General features: G+C 36.4%; 1 pseudogene; it reads right to left on the bottom strand.

Moving 5' to 3' along the window:
• Nucleotides 1-209: 209 nt before the first annotated feature.
• On the bottom strand, nucleotides 210-3,062 carry LOC148920871 (uncharacterized; annotated as a pseudogene).
• Between the last annotated feature and the right edge of the window lie 3,085 nt (nucleotides 3,063-6,147).

The following is a 6,147-nucleotide window of genomic DNA, read 5'->3' on the forward strand; positions in this document are numbered from 1 at the left end:
GTCATACACTGCCAATTACATAAAGCATCATTCAATCCATATATCTTCACACCAATCTCGAATATTTTGACTCCCTAACTCACCCACCACTTCATCAAATGTGTCAACATTTGGCATCCCTCTAGTAAATTGCTCACACTCAATTCTCACATCACCTAAGGCATCATCACCAATAACATCATTATATTCTCTATTAGGCATTGATAACACTACCACCAACCACGATGCATCGGGTCGTGAACAAAAAATACTTGTTTGACTTGAGAAGCCAAAACAAATTGGTCATTCCTATGTCCAATTTTACTCAAATCTACAACGGTAAATCCAAGTTCGTCCACTACAAGACCAGAAGTACTATCTATCCAATCACACCTAAAGACTGGGATTGTAAACTTTTGGTAGTCAAAGTCCCAAATTTCTTGAATGACACCATAGAAACCCAAATTTGAGAGAATTGGGTTTTTATCCTTGGCACTAGCAACTTGCATGGTATGTGCAAGTAAATAAACTCCACTATTTTGAGTTGTCCACATATCATCTTGTGCCTTGATGTTGAATTTAATACCTTTAATAAGATAGCTCCTATATAATGGCACTGCCATGTTTGGACCAGCTGCTAGCCACCTTAAATTTTCTGATACGCCATGATTGTCTTCCTCATTAAGTTCACTTTGAACCTGCAAATTAATCATAACTTAATTCAATCTAACATAGAAAGAAGAAAATTAAAAGTCCAATATGTTATTCAATAACATATACCTTGAAGCGTAGCCATTGAATGAAAGTGCTATTGTGCTTATCCTCAGCCACTTTGTTCTCTTTCTAAATTTTGGATAAGCTGTCTGGATGTGGATCATATGTTGCCTACATGACACAAAAATTCAAGCATTATGGTCCCAAACATATAAGATAAACATAAGAAATAATTTAAAATGGAAACTTAAAGAATAAAACTCATACGTACTCGATATAAGGTAGGACTTCCTCCGTATTCTCCAAGACATATAAATGTGCTTGGTTCAACAGGTCCCGATCAACTAAGCTCACTGTGCAACCTGATAATGGCTTTGAAACTCCCATCTTTTGGCTTGAAGGCACTCCAACTGTACTAACATCAGATAAATGCTCGGTACAAAACTCTACAGCTTCTTCAGCTATATACCGCTCAGCAATGCAACCTTCGGGACGAGTACGATTCTGAACATACCCCTTTAACACTTTCATATATCTTTCAAACGGATACATCCATCTAAAATATACTAGCCCACATAGACGAACTTCTCTGACAAGATGTACTACTAGATGAACCATGATATCAAAGAATGAAGGGGGAAAGTACTTCTCAAGCAAACACAAAGTAACTACTACATCTTCTTCCAACTTATCTAGCTTGGAAACATCAACAGTCTTTGCACATATAGCGTTGAAGAAGAAACACAAATGAGTTATTGCATACCTTGTAGGCTTCTCCAAAATAGAACGAATTGCCACAGGGAGCAATTGTTGCATTAAGGTATGACAATCATGTGATTTAAGGCCAAGAAGTCTTGAATCTTGTAAAGATACAAGATTTTTTATATTTGAAGAATAACCTTCAGGGACCTTCATACCATAGAAAGAATTGCAAACCTCTCTCTTCTCTGCTCTTGATAAATTCCAAGGCCCGGGAGGCAAACGAGTATGTCTTTCTCCATACTCGGGTTGCAAATCAATTTTGACCCCCATGTTTAATAAATCTAATCCAGAGCAATCCCATCTTTATTTTTTCCAGGATCTCCAAGCAATGTACCAATGATACTATCGCAAACATTCTTCTCAATGTGCATAACATCTAGGACATGCCTCACAGGAAGGTATTTCCAATACTCGAGATCAAAGAATATTGATTTTTTCTTTCAACAAACTCTGTCACCATCTTCAACCATATGCAGCACTTCTTCTTCGGTTAATGGCTCGGGAGGCGTGCCATATTCAGGTTTCCCATTAAAAGCTGCACGTTGCCTCCTATATGGATGATTAATTGGTAACCATTTTCTATGCCCAATGTAACAAATTTTGTGGCCATTTTTCAACCTGTGACTAGGTGTATCATCGCCGCATATTGGACAAGCTTTATATCCTTTAACAACACAACCAGATAAGTTTCCATAGGCGGGGAAATCATTAATTGTCCACATTAATGCAGCTCTGAGTGTAAAGTATTCTCCATTATGTGCATCATACACTCCTCCAATCCCATCCCACAAAGATTTTAAATCATCAATCAAATGCTCCAAGTAGACGTCTATATCATTTCCGGGCTGTTTAGGATCGGAAATCAATAAGGTCAACATCATGAACTTTCGTTTCATGCACAGCCATGGAGGGAGATTATATGTAACTAAGATAACTGGCCAGCAACTATATCTGCTGGGGATTGAATCCATCAGATGAAAGAGCCAATCTCAAGTTTCTCGGCTCATTACCAACTCAGGCCATTTATCATCAAGAAGTTTCCAAGACGGGGAATCCGCCGGATGAGACATCTGACCGTTAATTGATTTTCTAGCAGCATGCCAAGTCAAACTCTTAGCTGTCTCATGTGATCGAAACATCCTTTTAAACCTTGGAATTGGAGGAAAATACCACACCACGTTCGCTGGCACACCCTCTTTCAAGATTGAATCTTTGCCTTCCTTCCACGTTGAGATACCACAAGTAGGACAATTAGTTGAATCCTCATACTCCTTCCTATACAAGATGCAATCATTGGGGCATGCGTGCATTTTCTCATAACTCAGCCCCAATGCACACAAAGTCTTTTTTGCCTCATACATAGAGGCCGGTATTATATTTTCTTCTGGAAGCAAATCGCCTTGAAGTATCAATAATTCTGTAAAACAAACATCACTCATCCCATGTTTTGCCTTCAAATTATACAACTTTACTAATGCCGATAACTTCGTGTACTTTCTACAACCAGGGTACAATGGTTGATCTCCATCCCCAATCACATTGGCAAACTCATAATTATCAGATCCAAAATCACCAAAATCATTATCATCCATCTCTATTTCTTCAAACACAAAACTGTACCTACTATGGTCATCATCTTCTTCAACATTTCTACTAGCATTAGTAGTTGCTTCCCAAGGTTCTCCGTGAAATGTCCAATTCTTATAGCTTTGGTCAACTCCATTAAAGTATAAGTGATCCCTTATAATTCTAACCCCAAACAATTTCAAATCAACACATTTAACACATGGACAACGGATATGTGTTGTAGTTAGAAGATTTTCTACAGAAAAGTTCAAAAATGCTTCCACCCCTAACTCATATACCTTCGATCTTCCATCCGAGTGCATCCATGACTTATCCATCTCCGACACTATACCCTATTATATATAATAAAGTGAAAAGAGAAGCAATGACCATCATTATAGCAGATTATATAAAGTTCTAATAGCAAGTAATATACAACACAGACGCATTTACAGTTTTTAAACAAAAACAGACGTATTTGACATATATAGACGACGGATTTTCAACAAACGTCGTCTAATTATAACCACGACGGTAGTTAAAGAACACCGTTGTGTATAAGTAATACAAACGACGGTTTATGAAAAAACCGTTGTCGTATGCCTAAAAACGCGTCGATATCCCAGTTTATTTTCAAGATCCCAAAACCCTATTAAGAACACAACATATACATGAAACCAACATATACTAAGCATGAAAACAATAAATCCATTCCCAATTCAACATAACAGAGAGTGATTAAAAGATCCGACAAAATTAAATCCATTCCCTATTCAACATAACAGAGAGTGATCAAGAAAACATTAAACAGAAAATCCATGAACCCATACCTCCAATAACATTATTAACAGATCGCAAAACATATATCTAAAACCCTTTAACAAAACAACCTAATATAATTCAATGAATTTACAAGGGGAAGAGAGGGTTTGTACTTACAGGTTGGCAGAGCTCACAGATTATTGCCTACTTGGATTCGACAGAGCACTGGAGAGCCCAACTTTGAATTAGAGATGAAGTGAGAGAGCGAAATGTTATGTTGCGCGAAATCTGAAAATCTTAGGGTGCAGGGTTAGAAGTATAAAACTAAGAGCCAAATCTGAAAATTTTAGGTCGCGCGAATACTTTTAGAAAGCGCGCTCTTTAAAACATCGACGGAAAAAACAACCATCGTTAAAAGTTCACTTTAAACATGACGCTTATTACATTAAAGACGTCGTGGTAAAACTATGTACGACGCAAAATCAAACAGAAGTCGTCAAAACTATGAAAAACCATGGCGAAAGTTCTACCAAAACCGACGTAAATATAGTATTCCACGACTCAAACACTGAACATAACGCCGTTTATTTTGAAGAAACCACATCGTTTATTGAACCAATAGGAGTTGACGTTGCATTTTTTGGATTTATTTTGAATTTATTTTGAATATTTTGAATTAAAAATAATAAAATATACTTATATCAACAACAAACCACGTCGGGGTTAATAAATTAACGACGTTGTAAATTATAATAAACGACTCACTTGTAAAAAGGACGTCGTTTAAAAGAGAAACTACGGCGGATGTTTCACCATCTGATGTAAACTCTATATTCCACGACTCAATCACAGTCGTTAAAAGTAATACCCTAAACCTTAAACCCTAAATTATATATTTTTAAAATATAATTTTATAAAATTGTTTATGGTTTTACAGCCTAATATATAACAAACATAAACCCTAAACCCCAAAAATTATACTTTAACCCTAAACCCTAATAAATAACAACCCTAAACCCCAAACCCTAAACTCTAAACCATCAAACTATAAGTGATGTTATGACTCATCAAAATAATTTTATTTTGGGTGGTCATTTTAAACTTTTATTAATGAAACTGCATTTTTTTGAGGTTTAGGGGGAAGAAAATATATCAATGACAGATATATAAAAAAGAAATTCAATCACAGACGACGCTATTTTTCATAACTCGACGTAGTATATCGATTCAACGACGGTAATTTTAAAGGACCGTCGTAAACCACAAAAAATGTTTCTGAAAATTTTCTTCTTACCTTCTTCTCAAACTCCAAGGAAGGATCCATGATTATGTCCCTCATGAAGCGCATCACATAATACCCGCATTCGACAATCTTTGGTGGGTTGCTTTGGTGTGCCCGCGAGTTTTCCAAATTGGTGCTTTAAGGCCAGTCGCCTATGTAGGAATTATAAATTTTAAAGCATTGTTCACGATGTTTTTGCCCTCCTCATCAACCACACGATTTCCAGGCAGAGGATCCAGAAAATAGACGGTTTCCCTCTTTGCTCTCACAATCAGCAAGACCCAATGACGGCTGCAAATTAACATAAAAAGCGACGGTTAATATAAAAAGTCAGCACAAGAAAACAAACGACGGTTATTTATAAAAACGACGTATTATACTGATTGCACACGACGAAATAACGTAGCAATCGACGTCATTATAAATTTATCACGACGGTAATTAACTAACGACGTGGTTAGTTGTTTCAAACGACTCAATAAATAAAGAACCAACGTGGTTAGATGTTTCAAACGGCACAAAATTAGTTAAACAGTTTTATACGCAGTCGAGTTAGTGAAAATCATACAAACAAAATCCTTTTAAGGAGACTAACCCTGGATTGTAAGACATCATGAAAATCTGTTCACCATCATCTTCAAGTCGATGGCTACAATATGTGATCACGATTAGTGACCCGTTGGCACTAACTTGAGCAGTGGTCGATAAAGCCAAGCGTGTTGCACATATTTGCTTCTCTCAAACGATCATATAAGCACCTAAATATATAAAACAAAGATATATAAAAAAGTCAGCACAAGAAAACACACGACGGTTGTTTATAAACAAACGACGTATTATACAATTTCACACGACGAACTGAAATAGAAACAGACGTTATAACTAATTTATCACGACGGTAAAAAAAGAACTACGTGGTTAGTGGTTTCAAATGACGCAATAAATAAACCACCGACGTCTTATGCTATAATGTTTTTTTATTTCAAACACAAATTTGAGGTGTGAAATAAATATTTGATAAGGACAAACCTCATATATACTGCAACCACATTAGCCCCAATTTCTTCCATGCCTGCTAACTG

This window comes from Prunus mume, linkage group LG1, assembly GCF_029339155.1.
Source record: "Prunus mume cultivar Tortuosa linkage group LG1, ASM2933915v1, whole genome shotgun sequence".
NCBI lineage: Eukaryota > Viridiplantae > Streptophyta > Magnoliopsida > Rosales > Rosaceae > Prunus > Prunus mume.